This window comes from Podarcis cretensis (genome assembly GCF_951804945.1).
Source record: "Podarcis cretensis genome assembly, chromosome: 9".
NCBI lineage: Eukaryota > Metazoa > Chordata > Lepidosauria > Squamata > Lacertidae > Podarcis > Podarcis cretensis.
In genome coordinates this window covers 12,412,218-12,436,158 of record NC_137178.1, presented here as the reverse complement: position 1 = coordinate 12,436,158, position 23,941 = coordinate 12,412,218, and positions in this window count along the sequence as shown.

The following is a 23,941-nucleotide window of genomic DNA, read 5'->3' as shown; positions in this document are numbered from 1 at the left end:
GAGAGACCAATACAGGAGAGACATGTTTTGTTGCAACTGGGGCAGATGAAGGCATCCAGTTGCGCTGCTGCAGATGCACCATGTCCTTTCTTCTCTCTGCGCTCCTCCCAGTGGTCATTCCTCCTCTGCAGCTACATAAGAACAGGAATCATCCCCTGAATATAAATATTATAAATGAACCTTTGACATACGTACCTTCAATATGTATAAAAATTCAATGAGAGGTGTGAGCTTGCCTATGTCACGTAATCCCATTTATATTAGGTCTAATTTGGGACAAACAAACTCTCATATCCTCATCAACATAAAGTAGCCTCTCTCTTTTCTGTTCTTTCATATTTGTTAGAGTTGAAAACCCCTTTTCACAAAAATACACTGTGGGGAACTGTAGAAGAATAGTCAATGCTCTTGAAGAGAGACTCAGATACTGCTTCTGGTTGTATACCCAAAAGAAAAAAAAATTTTTTTGATACTATACTATACTATACTACACTGAAATGTTAAAATGCTTCTTTGATTGTCCTTGAATCTTCCCACCACACTTGCCATACTCTCCTGCCACACCCTTTGAGAACCACTGCTTTAAAGGTTCTTTTGTGTCTCTCATAAAGTCTTATCCTCTCAGTTCCCAATTAACTACCCCAAGGACACTTAAAATCCTCATGAAAATTTGTCAATAGTTTAGTGAGATTTAGTGTGATTTTTCTCCCCTATAAAAACACATTTTTATATGCAATTTTGCCCAATATACACCTTTTTGGCAAAGTGATTTCTCCTAATTTAATGCATTTTTTGTATGTAATTTTCACTAATCTGTGCATTTGATTTTCGTTGTTGTGTATACTGTGTATATACGGACAATGACAATAAATTTATCTAATCTAATCTAATCTAATTTATACTCACACTTTAACCCCACTGTATGCATTTTGTACACATGGCTGGAGACAAGTGAAATGTATAGCCTCCTTTAAAAATATCTTGAAGGAGAGCTTAATGAAGGCAGGATTTGCCACCACTAATACACAGCCAGTCCCCAAACATCTGGAATTAGGGGGTTAGGTGAGACAGAATGGCATCCAAGCAGGGAAAAGTCTGGGCTTGTCAATGCTGAGCCAAAGGCAGACGAAGTCACCGGAGTTGAAATGTGAGTCTCAGCACCACTGTTTGTGTTGAAACAGCAAAAATTACTTACAATACTTACAATAGAAGAGTGGCAGTACAAGGCTATGGAGTATGCAGAAATAGCCAAACTAACAGCAAAAATTCGACATCAGGGTGACAAAACATATCAAAAAGAATGGGGAAAATTTATGTTATATGTAGAGAAGATGATGTGAAATAGGGAAACCAGTAGAACTAAAATAAACCTCATAACAGGAAGACACAAGAAATTTATTGGATAATAATATCAAAATGAATTAAAAATGTATATTAGGACTATTGTTGAACAATATTTGTAAATGAATATAGACAGGCAACAAGGATTGTATATATAGAAAGATTTATTTGTTTACAGACATTTTATGGAAAAAAATTGAAGAAGAACAATTATATATAAAATGGACAAAGACAATGCGAAAAGTTAAAGATGACATAAAAAAGCTACAGGAAGGAATGAGGGAAGTCAGCTAGGGAGAGCAAGAACAAAGGTGAAACATAATGTATGTGTATGTATAGTATATAACTAAAAAGTCAATAAAGATCATCTAAAAAAAAGGGGGGGAAAAGAAATGTGAGTCTCAGCAGGATTGGAACCAGATCTGTACAGAGTTTGGGGGCAGATCCAGATGTGGTAGAATTAAGTGCAAGTTAGGATTTCAACCAGGCATACCAACTCCTAGGGGCAGAGGGGTCTTTGGCCCCCTCAATATTTGCTGGCAGGGGGCTGGGTCACCAGGATGTCGAGGGGGTGGGGGAGGCCGAGTGTGGTGCGGTTCAGTGGCTGGCTCCTCCTGAGTATGAGAGAGGAAGTTTCTTCCTGACAATGCACTGTGTGTGTGTGACAGCATACACGTGACATGCATGCAACATTGCATCTCCAGGGAGACTTTGCCTCCGCATAGCCTATTGCCGCTCCACCCGTTTCAGCCCCCTTCTGGTTCTGGGAGACTGGGGGAGCTTGTTGCAGCAGGAGGGGAAGACACCCTTGACTCTTGACCAGCCTGATTCATCTCTGCCTCTTGACCTCCTTCTACCCACTCTCCTGCTTCAGTTTCTGCCTCTGATTCTGGAAGGCTCTCCACCAAAGACTCTCCCAGCTCACTAAGCCCTGTTACCTCTTTAGCTTCCAATGCCTCCTCTCCCCAGTCTTCTCCCTCTGACTACTCATTGTTCCACCACCACTTCCCAGGCCCTGAGCCTTCTTCCCTTGGTGGTTCCCCAGCTGGTTCCTCCCACTATTCCTCTCTGTCCAACCAGCCCATGACATCGGGGCTTGCTGACTGGGGCTAATGGGAGCTGTGGTTGCACAATGTCTGGAGGGCACTAGGTTGTGGAAGTCTGCTTTACATTAATAAAAGCAAGAAGAGTTATCAATTTCCGATTGGAGGCGTTCTGATCAGATATGGCACAATCAAGGTTTCTTAGTGTGAAAATGTGCCGTTCCCTAATGCGGTTGACAGAAAGCCACACTCAGACCTTTTCAGAGGCTTTCAGGAGTTATTACTTGAGATTAACTCTGGCGTGAGCAAAAAGGTTTCAAGTCTTGCTTATACTTTGCCCCTGGCTCTAAATTAGCAACTTAGCTCTTAAATGATCAGCAATTGAGCCATAGGTGTTAATGAGTGAAGTTCAGCTGGAAGGGATGAAGTGAAGGGGAGGGTAACTAGGCTCCAAAAAATAATAATTAAAAAATATTTTATTTAAGCCACTATGAAAGAAAGAGTGGGAGAAAATACCACTCAAAGATTTCTTAAGTCAAACTGTATTTTAATCAAGGCTTCCCAGCCAAGATGAAGAAGTCAAACTGTGACTTCTCCAGCTGTAAAAAGTGGAAGTCTGGTTTCACATTTGCATGATTTTGAAGGTCAAATGCCTGCTATCCAAGACTTACTGATCCATATGGACTAGAAATGCCACAATATGCAATCATCATGAAGGCAGATTGTCTCCTGTAAATCTGTCCTTTTTGTAACACGTTCAAAAAGTACCGTATTGGATGGATTATAAATCCATTCAGGAAATGCGTGCAATATGGTGTGAAGCTTCTCTGGTTTATGAAAGTGTGCATTCGAGTGCATATGTGTTGGAGAGAGAGGCAGGCAGAGGCAAAAGATCAGGCTGGATTAACTGTTAGGGGAAATATGCTATGGAATAGGATCCAGCCCAAAGTGAGACTATGGCTGTAATGGAGCTCTCTGGCATTCACTCTGCATGCATAATCCACACCATTCCAACTTCTGGGATCCGTTTAAATCTCCACAGCTGAGCCCATGGCGTAGAACGATCACCCACATTGTGGAGCGGGGGGGGGGGGGGGACTGTGGCTACCTAGCCCAGGTTGCTATGTAATGGCAGAGGGAACCAAAAAATCAGCATCAGGCGTGTCAACTTGGTCCCACAATCGTGGGTGCCCAGGGCTGTGGGTGCCATGCAGCATGCATGACCCTGGCACCAAAATTTGTGGGTGCCCAGCCCCTTCATGGGGAATTTTGTGGGTGTTCAGGCGCCCAGGGCCTCCTGGGAGTTGATCATCATGGTCACTTGCACATTGCCACAGAAGAGAAGCCACATTTGCATAAAATGTGCATATGCTAATTTTTACATCTAGATGAGAATTTAGAAATATTTTCCATAATTTCAATAGAAATACAGTGGTACCTCAGGTTACATACGCTTCAGGTTACAGACTCCGCTAACCCAGAAATAGTACCTCGGGTTAAGAACTTTGCTTCAGGATGAGAACAGAAATTGTGCAGCAGCAGCGCGGCGGCAGTGGGAGCCCCCCATTAGCTAAAGTGGTGCTTCAGGTTAAGAACAGTTTCAGGTTAAGAACAGACCTCCGGAATTTCCACAGCCATCCTCCATGTTCTCCAGGAGCAAGTTATGGGTTTCCAGAGTAGAGGACCTGTTTTACAGAGAGGATTAAACCCTGGAATCTGTCATTTTTGAAACCAAAGTCTTCACCCTCATCTGCGTTCATGCTTCTTGGTTTAAATTTTGTGCTTCTCAAGGAGGACTGAATAAAAATCTGAAGGTTCACCCAGTGGTTGGGAAACTGGAGGTGGGAGTAGGGGTTATTGACAAAAGGGGAAAAGCTCTTTACTGTTCTTCTGTAGTAAGGTGCAATGTATACCAAAAGCTCCATCTTGACATAGCAATGGTGGAGCAAACCGTTAGTGTTTGGAAACTATTAAGCATTAAAAGGGGCAGGGGGAGAGGTTTCTCCCTTTATAGCTCTGCCAACATAAGTGTAGATTCTTGCACTGTTTTATTATTATTTTTTGTACTTTTGCTATTTTTTCTGTCTCTTTTGACAGCACATGTAGTTGAAAAGAGACATATGGAGACAGGCATGCGAAGCCTAACAAACACTTTAGAATGATTTAAAATTGAATGCTAATCAATGTTAGAAAGATTTGGGACGCAGGGCTGATCTTACAACCAAGTTCTTGTCAAGCTAAAGAGGCTTATTAAAGATAGGTACGATGGTAATGGTGATGCTAAATTATTTCATAGAATCATAGAATCCTAGAGTTGGAAGAGACCACAAGGGCCATCGAGTCCAACCCCCTGCCAAGCAGGAAACACCATCAGAGCACTCCTGACATATGGTTGTCAAGCCTCTGCTTAAAGACCTCCAAAGAAGGAGACTCCACCACACTCCTTGGCAGCAAATTCCACTGTCGAACAGCTCTTACTGTCAGGAAGTTCTTCCTAATGTTTAGGTGGAATCTTCTTTCTTGTAGTTTGGAACCATTGCTCCGTGTCCGCTTCTCTGGAGCAGCAGAAAACAACCTTTCTCCCTCCTCTATGTGACATCCTTTTATATATTTGAACATGGCTATCATATCACCCCTTAACCTCCTCTTCTCCAGGCTAAACATGCCCAGCTCCCTTAGCCGTTCCTCATAAGGCATCGTTTCCAGGCCTTTGACCATTTTGGTTGCCCTCCTCTGGACACGTTCCAGTTTGTCAGTGTCCTTCTTGAACTGTGGTGCCCAGAACTGGACACAGTACTCCAGGTGAGGTCTGACCAAAGCAGAATACAGTGGCACTATTACTTCCCTTGATCTAGATGCTATACTCCTATTGATGCAGCCCAGAATTGCATTGGCTTTTTTAGCTGCCGCGTCACACTGTTGGCTCATGTCAAGTTTGTGGTCAACCAAGACTCCTAGATCCTTTTCGCATGTACTGCTCTCAAGCCAGGTGTCACCCATCTTGTATTTGTGCCTCTCATTTTTTTTTGCCCAAGTGCAATACTTTACATTTCTCCCTATTAAAATTCATCTTGTTTGTTTTGGCCCAGTTTTGAAGTGTGATCCTGTCCTCTGGGGTGTTAGCCACCCCTCCCAGTTTGGTGTCATCTGCAAATTTGATCAGGATTTACTTCTCTTCTTCATATCTTCTCTTCCCCCCTTAGGTGGAGCAAGCAACCAAGTCCTTTTCTGAGAAGGCTGGATCTGCCCCATCTCTTTATGGCTGCATTGGCGCCTCTGGGACCTGGTTGATGAAGGAAATGTTACTGCCTCCTCAGTGGTGTTCAGGACAGGTGGGGTAATCTCCTCTGCTGGAGAAGCAGGGCAGGACACTCTGGAGGCTGAGCTGTTGATGTGATAGGTAAAGTGGGTGAACAAGTCTTTGGCGACCCCAGGTAAAGTAAAGGTAAAGGGACCCCTGACCATTAGGTCCAGTCGTGACCGACTCTGGGGTTGCGACGCTCATCTCGCTTTATTGGCCAAGGGAGCCGGCATACAGCTTCCGGGTCATGTGGCCAGCATGACTAAGCTGCTTCTGGCAAACCAGAGCAGCACACGGAAACTCCGTTTACCTTCCTGCCAGAGCAGTACCTATTTGTCTACTTGCACTTTGACGTGTTTTTGAACCGCTAGGTTGGCACGAGCAGGGACCGAGGAACGGGAGCTCACCCCGTCGTGGGGATTCAAACCGCTGACCATCTGATCGGCAAGTCCAGAGATGGAAGCAAAACTAGCACCTCGCACTGCAGGGTCTGGTAGAGAGATGGGACAAGGTGAGGGAAATTGCTCCCACTAGGACCCTCTTCCTTGGGCTCTCCTGACCCAGGTCCATGATGATGATGATGATTTATTATTTATACCCCACCCATCTGGCTGGGCTTCCCCAGCCACTCTGGGCGGCTTCCAACAAAGTATTAAAACACAGAGGTCTGTTAAACATTAAAAGCTTCCCTAAACAGGGCTGCCTTCAGATGGCTTCTAAAAGTCTGGTAGTTGTTCTTCTCTTTGACATCTGGTGGGAGGGCGTTCCACAGGGCGGGCTCCACTGCCAAGAAGGCCCTCTGCCTGCTTCCCTGTAACTTGGCTTCTTGCTCCAGGCAGAACGATGGGGGTGGAGAGACCTCCCTAGCCCACTGGATGGCTCTCTAGGGTCTTCTGGCCCAGCCAGCACCCCCACCAGGTCTCACGACACAGAGGCTTTTTATAGCCAACGAACGAGTTTGTGATAGAGGTGAGATTTGAACTGGGTATGTGATGACTGCCATTCTGTTTCTACACCATACCATCTCTTACAAGTGACATTTATATGAATGGGGACCTTCAGATCCAAAGAGCACAGAGCAGAAGTCAGTTTCCACCTCCCTACTCAGCACACCTTGAGAAATGTTCATGTTCATGAACATTGCCTTTCAAGTGATTAACAACATGGCTTTCAAGTGATTCTTCCAGCCCTCATTGGTGTCATCCGATTGGCTACATTGGATTGTGATATCATCCCATTCACTATGAAATCCCAAACTTGGTGGAATTACCCATGGTGAGATTCACCAATGTGACACAATTCGGGAAGCACCACCCTGCTCTCAGTTTCCTTTAGTGATGGAATCACGTAGCCAAATTTGCTTGATTACATAGCATCTTGAGACCACTATTCATTTCAGGATCCCTGGTTGACTGGGATCTCCTGTTTAACTGAACCAGGAATGAAAAAGCAGCAGCTGAAGCAGCAGCTGGGGAACAGACTGGCATACTGAGAAAAGAGGCATATTATTCACACAATTTAAGGGTCTTTAAAACTGGGCCAAAGGTGGAGTCTTTTTGGAGCCTGGATGAAAAAGGAACAAGACCACCACTCCAAATAACTGCAAGTTTAATAGCAGTGGCAGCTATAAAGGGGCTATACTGGGTGGCAGGCAATGCTATTTTTCCTCCTGATTCCCTGAGAAAAACACTACTTATTGTTTCCTGATGAATTGTGAGTAATAAAAATGGTGGCTACGAGCTAGTGGACATCAAGAAAAGGTGTGCTATCAATGGCAAGACCTCTCTTCTTTTGCTTCTGCCCCGGTTGTCGAAAGCATCCCTTATCTTTCCACTAGCTGTGAATGGGGCAACAACATTTGGGAGGTTTTTTTTTTGGGGGGGGGGTTACATTACAGGTAAGCCCCAGGTTTTCATTTTTCTAACTCTACCAAAATTCCTATTTTCAACTGCAAAACCCCCTAGAAAATGTTCAGTCCAGATGTGGAACAAACTACCACATCTGGACATTCAAAAAACAACACCAGCAATGACCACCGTGTGATTTACAGAAAAGAAGAGTCCTAAAGTAACAATACTGGATAATCAGAGATGAGTTCCCTCTTCCTTTTCCAACATGGAAGTGTTGAATATTACCTGAAAGAGAAGGAGGCGAGAGCTGAACAGACCTTTACAACAGAATGGGCATCTGCCAAGACAAAAATACCCAGTGAGCTTATGGCGTTGGCACAGTGACAGTATAAGCAAGCTGTCTTTGCAAATGATTTTGCAATTGATCCATTGCAAGGCTGGAGCCTGGATTATGTACACGCTGTAGAGCCTTGGGGTGGGGTGAGGGTCACACTTCAGAAGCAACCACCTGAACGTTTGCCATGTAGATGGGGGAACTGGCAAAGGAGAAATCCTCCCAAACATTTTAACAAAAAATAAAATAAAAATAAAAGTAAGGTGTGCAAATGCCTTGGCACGGAGTTTTGGGCTGTGTGCCTGCCATTTCATCCTTTCTCCCTCCCTCCCCCCTTTTCTTCTCTCTCTCTCTCTCTTTCCCCTGTTCATCCGACTGGCATTTGCTAACCCACAAGCTGCTGTTTCCCTTCCCAATGAAGCTCCGATGGGTGGAGGGCCAAGAAAAATTAGCCCAAATGATGAATGCAATCTTGACAGAAAATATGCTTTTTAGCAGAGACCGCATGTTGCCAACAGGCAATTAGAAGAAAAATTTGGAGATTTCATTGGATCTAAAGTCTGCAAAACAAGAAACCATGTACCTGATACTCTTCAGGACATCTGCATTAGCCACAATATTTTTGTGGCGAGGAATAAGAACAGCACACCATTTTAAAGCAGGGGAAATTACTTCTACAACTGTCTGTGCTACTAATCTTTAACATCCATGTTAATAACACTGTGCGTGCCCCCAGCCAATCCCCACCTGCCTACATTCTTACAGCCAATCCAGGAGGTAGAATGGCCTGTCAGCCTCCTTCTCCTCAGCCTCAGTTGTTGGCATTGCAGAAAACAGCAGAGAGGAGGACGGTGCGATGGCCTGGGACTCGGACTCGGACTCGGAACCAGAGGAGACTCAGTCTGCACCAGATCCTTTACCTCAGGCATCATCTGAACCAAGTCTGAGGCCTGATCCTGAAGAGTCCCAGTCTGAACAGGTTCCCCTGCAACAAACACCAGCTGGGCCGAGTCAGGGGCCTGAGCCTGCCCTGGCTCCAGATGCGAGGATTACCTCGTTGCCTTCAGCTGGGCCATCACTTACAGCTGCTCTACTACCGGCTAGGTCAGGGGAGGCTGAGGCGGCCTCTGGGTCTAGTAACCCACTGATGTCTCCCGAGCTGTAGAGGCTAAGGTCTGAGAGAAGGAGAGACCTGAGCACTCGCAGGAGGAGTGCTCACCTTCGGAAGAAACAGGGAGGTGAGTCGCCAGGGGATCAGGACCGGCTGTTACCCTGACAAAGATAAAAGGCTGATGGACCCCGCCCCAGGTTGCGGGAGCAGCACTGCTGTATGCCAGATCCTGTACCTGTCCTTGCCCTTGCCTGGTTTCCTGCCTTGACCCTGTCGGACTGACTCCTAGCAGAACCTCCAGATTCTGGACCGGTCCTGGACCACGTTTCAAGGGTTACTCCTGGGCCTAGAACAGATGGACACAGACTGGAATTTGTTGGCTCTGTCTGTCATTAGCTCTGGCTCCAACTGCCACCCCTGATGCATCTGGTGTCCAGGGTGTGTGGTGGACCCAGGTGAGTTTGGGCTTCCCCTGCTCCATCAGAGCAGCTCCCCTGCTCCTTCAGGTAACATCCACATTAGGCCTCACTTTCCCATGCCAACTCTCGCTTTGCTTTCCGAAGCCCATCGTTGTGACACACCAGGGAAAGAGAAAGCAGCCCAGCCTTTCTGATGCATGACCACTACTGTCAAAAGCAATGATTTCAAACCCCCGTCGGTAGGTGTATGCTTTCAAGGGCATGTGGCTAAGAACCTGTGCTCTAAACAAGTGGCTGGCTCGATTCCCCTGACACCATCACCTGATGTGACATTTGCACTCAGTCCATAAGCAGAAGAATTCACCTGGCGCAGGGTGGCCCAATTACCGCTAAAGACCTTGTCTCTTTGATCCCCGGGACTCTGCCAGTTCCCTCCCATGCAGCTTCCATTTAAGAGTATTACAGCAGAATCAATCACTTGTCCAAAGGGAGCAGCGTGTTGAGATTTCCTGTCGGGGAAAAAGAAGCTTCTCTGCAGGCAGCATGTCAGGCTTTGTCTGAAGGACTGGAACTGACAAAGAGCCAGTCTCTATTGGCCATCAATTACTTCGAGCTAAAATGGCAACCTACTTTCATGAGGAGGGCAGCCCTGGGCACCTCGAAGCATCCTCAGCCGACTCTGCGGGATCCAGGCGGAAAGCAGCATGAGCCAATCCCTGTCCACCTGGGGGATTGCTCTCAGAAACCTCAGCCTCTCATGGGACGTCAAATGGGAATGAAGTCAGGCAAAGGCTCTCCGCTCTTTGCTTTGAAAAACAGGAGCACTTGCCTTAAAAACCACCTCTTTTTCAAAATAAAGAAAGGCACTCAATGGCAGTGCCTTTTTTCAGCCTCCGTTCAGAGGTGAGTTCCATTCAGAGCAGAAACAAGGAATGAATACAGTGGTATCTCTGGTTGTGAACGGGATCCATTCCAGAGGCCCGTTCGCAACATGAAAAGAATGCAACCCACAGCGGAGCATTTGCGGGTTGCGATTTGCCGCTTCTGCGCATGCACATGATGTCATTTTGCACTTCTGCACATGTGCGAGCAGCGAAACCCGGAAGTAACCCTTTCTGGTACATTGGTACCTCAGGTTAAGTACTTAATTCATTCAGAAGGTCCGTTCTTAACCTGAAACTGTTCTTAACCTGAAGCGCCACTTTAGCTAATGGGGCCTCCCACTGCCGTCACGCCGCCGGAGCACAATTTCTGTTCTTATCCTGAAGCAAAGTTCTTAACCCGAGGTACTGTTTCTGGGTTAGGGGAGTCTGTAACCTGAAGTGTATGTAACCTGAAGCGTCTGTAACCCGAGGTACCAGGTCACCGTGGGATGTATCCTGAAATAATGTAACATGAAGCAGACATAACATGAGGTATGACTGTATCACAAAGGAAGCTGCCTTCTTCTGAGTTAAGCCATTGCTCCATCTACCTAAGTCTACAGTGACTGGTGGGAGCTCTCTCCAGGGTTTCGGACAAGGGTGTCTCCCAGCCCTGCCGGGAGATTGAAAATGGGACCATCTACATGCAGAAGGCAGATGCTTTGCTACTGAGCAATGGCTCGTCCCTGACTTTGCTCATGGTGAATTGCCTTCCCACCATGGGTTACATGTCCACTTTTGGAATCTTTGGTTTAGTCCAATCAACGGTGATTCATGCCAATAATAATAATAATAATAATAATAATAATAATAATAATAATTTATTTATACCCCGAGAAGGCCCTCTGCCTGTACCGAGAAGGCCCTCTGCCTGGTTCCCTGTAACTTGGCTTCTCGCAGTGAGGGAACCGTCAGAAGGCTCTCGGCGCTGGACCTCAGTGTCCGGGTAGAACAATGGGGGTGGAGACGCTCCTTCAGCATCTTCCCTATGTGGAAGGCTGGAAAAGGCTAATGTAGAAAGCAAAAACCATCCATAACGAGCAGCTACGTCACAAGCCCAAGCAGTTCTATGAATCAAGCCTGAATTGTACAGAACACAACATTTAAGGCAGCTCCCTATGTTCCTCTGTACAGGCAGGCAAGCATCATCAGGAAACTAGTGCCTTCACATCAACAACTCTCACCCTGCACACTCCCAAGCATTTTTTTAGGCCAAAGACTAGGTGTACCATTGAAGGGATCACCTGCAAGCTGGGATATAAGAAGGCAAAATTTTCCGTTCTACTTGGGGTACTGCTGTAGTTCATCTTCTGCCTAAACCTGTCCACCCTGGCAAAAATTACATACTTTACATGTCATTACATTATTCCACCCCAGTGCAAATGTGGGGAGGGATATCATCGATTGCCTATTGTTCTCAGACTGAAAGCAACAACACCAGTGAATACCAATTCTGTTCACTGGAATAATTTCTGCTCTGAAGATGGGATTGATAATCAGGCACTGGCAATCTCCTCTCCTGTTTCCATTTTCATCAGAATCCCTACCTACAAGAATCTGGCCCCTAGAAGTCACTCAGGTGGTCCACTGAACCTCCAGGTCCCTTAATATTTGCCCCAGTAATTTCCTGCCACCACTTACTAAGCTGCACAGGGCATTAGGTCTCTCCCTCCAGATGCCTGAGTTTCTTAACTGTTCTTTTTTCTTGCTCGTTTTGGTTTGCCGTGGTTGCAGTCCAGACTGGATTTAAAAAACAAAACACCACCGCCAAAATCCTGCTGATGTGCTGTGGTCTGCACCAGACCAGTGTAGATCCTGTAGTCAGGGATGTTTGTGCATGGATGGTAATTACTGTCAAAATGCAAAGGGTTAGTGAACAGGGCCTGTGGGGAAAGCTGGAATGACGCTCAGTACAAGACATCTTGCTAATAGGTCTGAGAGCAATTACTGTATGCTTTATAATCAAACCCTTAACCCCGTCGCTCTCGGACTGAGCAGCCTGCTCTGGGTTTTTTCTATGGATTTGTCCACCCTTTCATACTTTATATGAACTGCATCCCAGAGAACGTACGAAAGTGAATGAAGTAGCCAATCTGTTCTCTCACTCAACACACCTGAGATAAACTCCATCATCATCAGGTGCCCCATGATATTCTTGTAAAGAAGCTGGTAAAATGTGGTCTTGACTATGCTACCACTCAGTGGATTTGTAACTGGCTGACTGACCGAACCCAAAGGGTGCTCATCAATGGTTCCTCTTCATCCTGGAGAAGAGTGACTAGTGGGGTGCCACAGGGTTCTGTCTTGGGCCCGGACTTATTCAACATCTTTATCAACGACTTGGATGATGGACTCAAGGGCATCCTGATCAAATTTGCAGATGACACCAAACTGGGAGGGGTGGCTAACACCCCAGAGGACAGGATCACACTTCAAAATGACCTTGACAGATTAGAGAACTGGGCCAAAACAAACAAGATGAATTTTAATAGGGAGAAATGTAAAGTATTGCACTTGGGCAAAAAAAATGAGAGGCACAAATACAAGATGGGTGACACCTGGCTTGAGAGCAGTACATGTGAAAAGGATCTAGGAGTCTTGGTTGACCACAAACTTGACATGAGCCAACAGTGTGACGCGGCAGCTAAAAAAGCCAATGCAATTCTGGGCTGCATCAATAGGAGTATAGCATCTAGATCAAGGGAAGTAATAGTGCCACTGTATTCTGCTCTGGTCAGACCTCACCTGGAGTACTGTGTCCAGTTCTGGGCACCACAGTTCAAGAAGGACACTGACAAACTGGAACGTGTCCAGAGGAGGACAACCAAAATGGTCAAAGGCCTGGAAACGATGCCTTATGAAGAACGGCTAAGGGAGCTTGGCATGTATAGCCTGGAGAAGAGGAGGTTAAGGGGTGATATGATAGCCATGTTCAAATATAGGAAGAACTTCCTGAAATATAGGAAGAACTTTCTGACAGTAAGAGCTGTTCAACAGTGGAATTTGCTGCCAAGGAGTGTGGTGGAGTCTCCTTCTTTGGAGGTCTTTAAGCAGAGGCTTGACAACCATATGTCAGGAGTGCTCTGATGGTGTTTCCTGCTTGGCAGGGGGTTGGACTCGATGGCCCTTGTGGTCTCTTCCAACTCTATGATTCTATGATTCTATGATTCTATCAAAATTCATCATCTTATCTCAGGTCGTGAGGCTAGTCTCACAGACTCTCTTGAGTTGGGGAGCTTTTACAGCAAAGTTAGCTGTGTTGAACTTCACAGGCTTAGCCACGCCAGAGAGCAGATGTTTAATTTTGTCAAGTGGCAATTTACCCCAACAATTTCTTTAAACATTTTGCCTTTGGAATTTCATACAACTTACAGTTCCATAATAATAAAAGCATAGCAGGAAATCTAATTTGTCTGAGCTCCTAAATCTATAGCATACTTAGAATAATGATGAATCCAGCCCTGATTCTAAGATACTGGATCAAACAAAATACCCATCTGACAGTTATATTCAACTGAACATTGAATTGACTTTCTGATAGTTTCTCAGACTTGGAACAAACAGAATCATTTCTCTAAACCGAATATCTTCAATTACAATACCATTCCTATTAAGAGTGTCATGATGGCAATTTCATTACTCTAAAAGTAACATTTATTAGCCTTATCATAATGTGTTGTGATTGCAGATCTAATGCTAATGGGGACAAGTTTAGCCTCTCTTCATTTTTGCTCCATTTAAAAATCTTAATGTAATGTTCATAATACATCACTTTTTCACTAGTCACAAAAGCTCAACACACACACACAGCTCAACTGTTGCGTATGAGTGCATTCTTAAATATTAATCTTTGGTTTGGTCTTTTCAAAACCCCACATTTTCCAAAGGTGATTAACGCTATGATGGGACAAGATAAAAGAAGAGGCTTGCATATCATTTGCATGATTTAGGTCAGTTCTAATATCAATTACGTGACTAAAACAAAGATGAAGCATAATGATTATGAACATTCCTTTTTGCGTTGAAATGTAACACTTTCTGTAGCGATCAAGAGATGCCACCATCATGTCACATACTTAAGATAACAGTTCTGTTTCTTCCTATATACATAAGAATGGAAGGCTGTCATCGTGCAGCCCCCATTGGAGGATTTGTAGTGCTGCATCACAATATTGAATTTCCATGGGCTGGAAAGGTAAAAAGCAAACTTGGTAGTTACATGGGGTGGAAAGGAGAAGCTCTATGGGGAGGATAGCAGGGAGGTTGTTGAATGGAGCAAACAGGGACATAGTCGCTAATCAAAGAAAATGCCCCTAGTCCCCAAATCACTTGCTACCAGATTTTCATAGACCTCTATAGTAAGACTTGGCAGACCAACACTGTGTTACAAAGATGTCTGCAAATGTGGCATGAAGCCTGGCTACTTCAACCCTGCCATGTGGAATCCTTTGCAGATGACCTCAGTGCATGGAGACAGACAGTCAAGTCATATAGCCATGGCAGGGACCAGAGGAGAAATGACATACACCAGTATACGCCACTCTGGGCGGCTTCCAACAAAATATTAAAATACAATAGTCTGTCAAACATTAAAGGCTTCCCTAAACAGGGCTGCCTTCAGATGTCTTCTAAAAGTCTGGTAGTTGTTCTTCTCTTTGACATCTGGTGGGAGGGCGTTCCACAGGGCAGGCGCCACTACCGAGAAGGCCCTCTGCCTGGTTCCCTGTAACCTCAATTTTCACAGTGAGGGAACTGCCAGAAGGCCCTCGGCACTGGATCTCAGTGTCCGAGCTGAACGATGGGGGTGGAGACACTCCTTCAGGTATACTGGGCCAAGGCTCTTTAGGGCTTTAAAGGTCAGCACCAACACTTTGAATTGTGCTTGGAAACGCACTGGGAGCCAATGCAGGTCTCTCAGGACCAGTTTTATATGGTCCCAGCGGCCACTCCCAGTCACCAGTCTAGCTGCCACATTCTGGATTAATCTTTCTTTGAGCCTGATAGTCTACATTGCAGGTTACAAAAGTATACTGGACCGGGGCCATTTAGGGCTTTAAAGGTCAGCACCAAAACTTTGAATTGTGCTTGGAAATGTTTGCCTTCTCATAAATTAAAGAAGTTCCATAGACAGCAAATCCCCTTCCCATTTATCTTCTTCTGCTTGATTGTATGTTGGTGTTGACCTGGTAAACACCACTCTGCTAAATGGCTGTTTTCTGTGGTGAGCTGAACCACTTGACTGAGCTTTGTTCATGCTCATTTTAGTACATGCACCCAGCAACCCCAACAAGAGATAGGTTGTGCATGTGCATAGCTACCATACACTGAGTCAGATCTCTGGTCCATCTTCCACAAGATGGTCTACACTGAAAGGCAACAACTCTCCAGGATATTAGATGGGGGTCTCTCCCAGACCGACCTGGAAATGTGGAGATTGAACCTGAGGCCTTCTGCCTGCAAATCATATGCTCTACCACTGATCTACAGCTTCACAAAGGTGTTCTGGGAAGCAGTACCAGTTTTCTCAAAGAATTATGGGAGCTGTAGTTTGTTAAGCATACTGTGAGTTGTTAGCAGAAACCTATTCCCCTCCCAGAGCTACAGTTCCCCAGAGTTCCCTGTTAAGAGGGATTGTTTGCTCAAGTTCTCTGGAAATTGTAGTGCTTTGAGGGGAACAAGAGTCTCCTAACAATTTTCAGCACCCTTAACAAACTACAGCTATCATGGTACTTTAAATGTGTTGTGTGAATGTGGCCTAAGTCTATTTCTAGTTCAGGTCACTTTCACATGTGTCCACCAATAAGTCTGTTCCATCTGCTCCTTCCTGTTTCTGCCTTAACCTGTGATTTATTTAGCAATTTTTTTTCAATAGAAAAAAGCATCATAGATGGTCACATTTAAATGAATCTTTACAATGCAGTTCCTCCCCCAAATGTGCATTTCTAGACATCTTGTCCCGCCCCCCAAATGCATGTAGGTTTCTATTTATATTTCCCCCTTCCAGTAAACAATTAAAAATGTATCTTGATCTTTTCCTGAGCAGAGATCTGCACTGGAACATTTGGGAAAGGCAAAAGCTAGTGGATCACTTAAGTTCTGATCCTCACCAAAGTTCTGGTCTGTGAGGTGCAGACCAGGTTGGTTCATATCAGAAATTTCAAAGATAGAAATCTCCAAGCATTCCCAGCCTAAAGGAAGGTTCAGCAAGCTATCATATAGAACAACAATATCTCCTACTGAAATTAGGATGTTGATTTGTAAATGAAGGCCTTGGAACACCCATGACCCCCCACGGCTGGCACCTCAGTGTTGTATCTCTTCATGAGTTACCATCTGGTATCTCAGAGTGTTTTTTAGACGATGCCACGTTTTTTCTCGTAAGAAGAGCTTTTTTTTCTGGGTCAAGGCACATCTTCAATGTATGGAAACAGACATAAGTGACTGACTTAAATAGTAATGCACAAAGGGGAAAGTGTTAATAGATATGACAAGTGTTATGATTAAAATTAATTTATAGCTCCACGCATAGAAAAGGGACAACCTCTCTTTCTCTTCCCCACCAATCTCCCCCTACTTCTGCCACATGGCATCTGCACTTGTAGCTACCCAGTTTCCTTCTTGAGTGATGGTATCACTGTTCTTGGTTGGGAATTAATTTCATAGTGACACTTTCTTCCATGCTCAGACCAAAGATCTATCCAGTCCAGCAAGGTGCTTAGTTAATGGCCACCAGATGCCTGTGGAAAGCTCATAGGCAAGACATATCACATGTTGGCCTTAAACACCTGGGTATCAGAGATCAACTGACTCTAAACATGCAGATTCCATGCAGTTTCCATAGCTAACAATTATTTATACAGGGATAGCCAACAGAATGCCATCCAGATGTGGTGCAGTACATCTCCCCATTAACTCCAAGCAGCCTTCTCAATGGGATGGTGGGAGTCATGGAATACAGTGGTACCTCTGGTTAAGGAATTAATTCATTTCGGAGGTCTGTTCTTAACCTGAAACTGTTCTTAACCTGAAGCACCACTTTAGCTAAGGGGGCCTCCCGCTGCTGCTGCGCTGCCTCCACACGATTTCTGTTCTCATCCTGAAGCAAAGTTCTTAACCTGAGGTACTATTTCTAGGTTAGCGGAGTCTGTAACCTGAAGCGTATGTAACCTGAAGTGTATGTAACCTGAGGTACCACTATAATAATAATAATAATAATAATAATAATAATATATTTAAACTAAATAGATCCAATACAAAAGAGATACAATAACTTCAAAATAAACAACTTATATCAAATAAAGCAACAATCCATTAGAATATAATAGTAACCAGTAAAATTAAATATCAGCAAATAATAATTAAACAATTTACACTTATCAGTTACAATAAAGTATTACTAAACTATAATCAATAAAAATAACAGCAAGTAACAATGCATAAAACACCACAAAACATACAAAAGCATGTGATGGGATGTAATACTTTTATTACAAATCCTGAAACTGTTAAACCCTGCTTTCCCTGCTTCCCTTCTGACATTTCAATATCCCCTTTTCTCACACATTTCACCCAATGCCTCTTCCATTACCAATCCTTTCTGCAAAGAAAACATCTCTGCCTGTCTTTGTCCTCTTCTCCCAACTCTCTGCAAAGAATCCAGGAGCTGGAGCTGTTGCTAATGCTTAAGTGACCTTCTGCACCAGTAGTTCCATCGATGGAATCACAACATAGATTTCCCCCCCCCTTCATTTTAGCTTGCAAAGATCAATGAGAAAGCATTCTTCATCATCCTGTTGCTTGGTACATAAGCTGCAGAGAGGGAGAGAAGAGAGAAATTTAAGGGTATCTTAAAGTGGCAATATTTGGTGCATTAGAGCAAAAAAAGGAAATGCCAAGAGGGAAACAGATCGCCTCTGACCTTTAGCAAGAAAGTCATCGATTCCAGTAGGGTGTATAGACACCTTCACAGCCTCTTGACTGCTGAGCTGTATAGAAGACATTTGCTCAGTCTCTTGGGTTGAGAACTGCATAGTCAGTATAGAATAAATGGAGATCTGCAGTCCAAGAAACTGCTTGTTGTGTTAGGTCAGTATGGCAGCTGAGTGGCATTGCCATTGTAAGAGAACAAGGGAGGTGTTCATGGTGAAAGAAAGAAGATTCCACCTAAACATTAGGAAGAACTTCCTGACAGTAAGAGCTGTTCGACAGTGGAATTTGCTGCCAAGGAGTGTGGTGGAGTCTCCTTCTTTGGAGGTCTTTAAGCAGAGGCTTGACAACCATATGTCAGGAGTGCTCTGATGGTGTTTCCTGCTTGGCAAGGGGTTGGACTTGATGGCCCTTGTGGTCTCTTCCAACTCTATGATTCTATGATTCTATGTGAATGAATTCTTCAACATGAACTTCGTTGGACTGGTCATATTGTGCAGATGCCTGATTATCGGCTTCCAAAGCTACTACTCTATTCCGAACTTAAAAATGGAAAGCGTAATGCTGGTGGTCAACAAAAGAGGTTCAAAGACTCCCTCAAGGCAAATTTTTAAAAATGTAGTATAAACACCAACAACTGGGAAACACTTGCCTGCGAGCGCTCCGGTTGGAGAACAGGCAAGTGTTTCCCAGTTGTGTGCTAAGAGGAAGGCACGCTTGGCAAATCCACATCATGATCAACTCCCACCCAGTAAGCAATGTCCCCACTGTGGAAGGACGTGTGGATCCAGAATTGGCCTCCACAGTCACTTACAGACTCATTGTTAAAACCGTGTTTATGGAAGACAATCTTACTCAGCTACGAGTGATCCCTTCCCTGCCAAAAAAAGAGAAGAGTTCCGACACCTCTTTTTCTAGAAAAATAGTACTGAGTATGTGGTTCCATTCGCCTGATCCAGCAGAATCATAGATATACTTCTCTGGACTTTTTGTGAAGTTTGAATTCCACCCAGATTGACTTTTCCCCTTCCCTCAAACCAGCTGCACTGATCCTCAACATCCCGCCTTTTCTCTCAGCAATGGGAATGTTCATGAGCATTCTGTGACATCACAGCAGCTCAGCCAATGGCTGGGCGAAGAGGTAACTTTGCAGAAAGGCAACAAGTTCAGTGCAGTGAAATATCAGCAACCTTGGTTCATATGACCACATACATGAATCAAGTTTAACTGGAAATGACTTGTGGAAGCATTCCCATGTGAGAAAGTGATCTGCTGAGAAGATTCCTTCACAGTTACTTTGAGAGAGATGTGAATGTGTGTGTGTGTGTGTGTGTGCGCGCGCGCGCTTTGTATATACCAACATGCCCTTAAAATATTGATTATTTGTCCAAATACAGCAAAGCATAAAATGGAAAATGTGTCTGAGATATTCTCCTGTTTGAATTCACTGGCAAAAACATCAGATTCAAACTCTGTTCTGAAGTAAAACCATTGATGACCACCATCTTACAACTGAATTTGACTCAAGATTTTCCTGTGGGGGGGGGAGGAGGAAACACCCATTAAATTTGTGTAAAGGGAAAAGCCACCCTCCTCTGAAAGATCATAACATGTCAGAAAGCGAAGAATATTGTCATTCTACTAGGAAACAGCTGGGTGCTATCTCACATATTGCCTCATAACATGTTTTGTCCTTAGCTGCCTTTTGCTGTGATAAACCTTCTAGAATAAACAAAAGAAATGGAACAAATCCCAGAGTTGTTCAACCATCAATTCCTCTCCCTAGGAAACTCTATGAACTATAGCTTTGTGTTAAGTTGTGGGTTGACATAGCAGACAACACAGCGATTTCTCCAAGTAGCTCTTTATTTTGTAAGCTGGAATAGAACTGAGTGCAAACAGCTCAGCCGGCCTGCTTTTATAGGCAGCCGGCTGTCAACATTGTAGCAACAACAGCCCAGAGTTCCCGCCTAAAATAACTGACGTGGACCTGAGTGAAAACTATCTACAGACCTGAGTGAAAACTATATACAGTATCCCCCTGCTGGCCCAGGGTGAAACTTCACTACATAACACTTTGTGAGGGCAATAGGGTTCTTTCAGCACTCTTTTAGAGCAGAAGATCAAGGCACCATCATGACCAGTGATGTCGCCACTCAGTACTCTTAAAAAACTACACTACCCAGGATGCTTTGGGGAAAGTCATAGCTGTTTAAATGTGGCATGGCATTGCTGTAAATGTATAGTGCAGAGGAGGCCTGGTATTCAGCTAAATGTTACTAAGAGAAAACCCACTGAAATGAGTGAACCTAACTTAGTCATGTCCAAAAATGTCAGTGGGTCTACCACATGGGTAGGCATCCTAAGGCCCGGGGGCTGGATGTGGCCCAGTTGCCTTCTCAATCCGGCCCACAGACACTCCGGGAATCAGCGTGTATTTACATGAGTCCAATGTGTCCTTTTATTTAAAATGCATCTCTGGGTTATTTGTGGGGCCTGCCTGGTGTTTTGACATGAGTAGAATGTGTGCTTTTATTTAAAATGCATCTCTGGGTTATTTGTGGGGCATAGGAATTCGTTCATTATTATTTTTTTCAAAATATAGTCCGGCCCACCACATGGTCTGAGGGACGGTGGACTGGCCCACAGCTGAAAAAGGTTGCTGACCCCTGGCCTACCTAGTTGAATACCACCCAAAATAAATTCCTCTTCTTTCCCTAGGATTTAAACATCAGGAATAACTTTCTGACAGTAGGAGCTGTTCAACAGTGGAATGGTCTCCCTCAGGAGGTTGCAGACTCTCCTTTATTGGAGCTTTTTAAGCAGAGTTTGGAAGACCATCTGTCACAGATACTATAGTGGAGATTCTTGCATTGCAGGCGGGTTGGACTAGATGACCCTCAGGGTCCCTTCCAATTCTATGATTCTATGAGGGTGGGGGGATACATCTCACAGCTTCTCACAATGAAGCACCATGCAAAATAATAAAAACGATAGCCTCCCAAGATAAAACTTGATGCCCATTCTCAGTGTCATTTCATTCATTCTGCTTTGCTTAAAGTAGTTGTGGCATTTGCCCGTTTGTTTGAAAATGTCTGTACAGGGGGAGAGAAAGGGTTAATATGTAGACCAATAGGAAAGCTGGAGGCGGAGCCTACCTGTTTATAAAAGGGCTTAGCCCAAGGTTTGGGTGTGGGTAAAGGTAAAGGTAAAGGTACCCCTGCCCATACGGGCCTGTTAGAATTCAGGGGTCAGACTCTTGACAGACTCTGGGGTTGTGCGCCCATCTCACTTAAGAGGCCAGGGGCCAGCACTGTCCGGAGACACTTCTGGGTCACGTGGCCAGCGTGACATCGCTGCTCTGGTGAGCCAGAGCCGCACACGGAAACGCCGTTTACCTTCCCGCTGGTAAGCGGTCCCTATTTATCTACTTGCACGCGGAGGTGCTTTCGAAATGCTAGGTTGGCAGGCGCTGGGACCGAGCAGCGGGAGCGCACCCCGCCGCAGGGATTCGAACCGCCGACCTTTCGATCGGCAAGCCCTAGGCGCTGAGGCTTTAACCCACAGCGCCACCTGGGTGTGGGTAGTTGGTTGGTTTTAGTGGGTTGGTTGGTTGGGAAAGGCAGTTGGGAAAGCAGCTGGCAGGCAGTTGGAAAAAGAGAAACAGTGCAGTTGGTTCTTGTGTGAGGGGAGGTAGAAGAGACAGAGACAGGATAAAATAAGACTAAGAAGGTAAAGAGTAACAATGTTTGGAATACAGTGGTACCTCGGGTTAAGTACTTAATTCGTTCTGGAGGTCCGTACTTAACCTGAAACTGTTCTTAACCTGAAGCACCACTTTAGCTAATGGGGCCTCCCACTGTCGCTGCGCCACTGCTGTGCAATTTCTGTTCTCATGCTGAAGCAAAGTTCTTAACCCGAGGTAATATTTCTGGGTTAGAGTCTGTAACCTGAAGTGTATGTAACCTGAAGCGTATGTAACCCGAGGTACCACTGTACAGTTAAAGTTTGTTTGTGTCTGCAATAAACTACACTCTTCTTTGTTAACTTGAGAACCTGACTGAGGCTGAAGTGATTTTACCAGGAAGGACCTGGTTGGTGGCAGTGGATTAGTGGTGTACAGGTCAATAGTCCGTGAGACGGCCGGGGGCTCCGTACGAACGCCACAGTGGTTTCATCTAAGGCTTGCGACGTAAAGGAAAGGCATTCTTTATTCTTTTAAACCCTTTTACCGTAGCTTGGAAGTATTTTATGCACCTGCACATGTTCCAGGTTTAGAACCCTCTTTTGCGAACAAAATGAGGTGATGCTTTGTCATTTTCTGGGCTGGGAGGGAAGACTGCCATGGAGGGATCTCTTGGTCAGCTCTGTGTAAAAGACCAGCCTTTGCCATCTGCAAACAGTTTGGGTTTACTGCGGTGTGCAATCAGCAGAGGGCTCTCTCGTCTCTGCCAGCCGTGCACACATCCAGCATTTCCCCACCTTCTCCCCAGCACACTGACCAGCTTAGCAAAGCTGTCATTTCCCATTGTTTTCCAAATCAACATTAATATCGGCTGATAATAAAGCACGAGGACATCAAGAGATTCAGAGCCGTTCAATAGGACTGAGGCATCAGTGTCAAGGTATTAATATTTCCCCCTGAATTATCTGTATCATTTTGCACTCATCACTTTCCCAAGCAGCAGAAATATTTTCAATTTTTATATATATAAAAAACTAGAAGCAGTTACATTTCCTGGAGCCCTGACAACTCAGGGCGTGCTGGATAATATTTATCGGCTGATTTTTATTTGTGACACCCCACCCATATCATCTTTGGGCAGAAGTGGCGGGTGGGGAGGGGCCATTCTGAGGATCTGGTCTCCTGGCAGTAGCATCTCTGCCACATACATAGGGTTGGCATACATCTGGAATTTCCTGGACATACCCGGAATACTGCAGCCACAAGCAGTGTCTGGGCAGAAATCAGCTAAATGTCCGGGAAAATCCGGACATATGGCTGCCAATGTCAGCAGTGTCATTTTTGCCAACTTTCCTCAAAAATCACTCAAAAAGTCCAATTTCTTTGCGATTTTTCAAAAAGGCTAAACAACTTCTTTAAAAACAAAATTTATTTATCATTTTAAATTTTATACATACCAATCATTTTACAAACATTTCAAAACTCAACTTCTTTTTCCCTCTTCCTGCGGTTGCTTAAATTTATTTATTTATTATATTTTCTGCATATTCCAAATTAACTTAATGTAACCATTTATCCATCTGCTTTAAATGTATACTCTTATAAAACTGCAGGTTGTTACAATGACCATTTCCATTTTTTTATTAAAAAAGTTTGTTATCTTGATTTCTCATTTTTCTGGTATGTTTCACCATTTCTGCGTATTGCATCAGTTTTTGTATCCATTCTAGCTCAACAACTCTTCTGTCTGGATTTTCACTTTCTGAAAATATGGCAATCATAACATACAGGTGGAAAAGGTGGAGCAAGGCACGGCTGAGGTCAAGGCAGTTCAGAAACACTGATGGGAGTTCTGGGTTGACTCTGCTAAGGCACCTGCCCTACCCTGACTTCACTGCCACTCTCTTCCACACATACGCACACCCCTAGCCTGCAACAGTGACACTTCTGGACAAATGCAAGGCTCTACATTTAGGCAGGAATAACTAGCTGCAAAAATATAAGATGG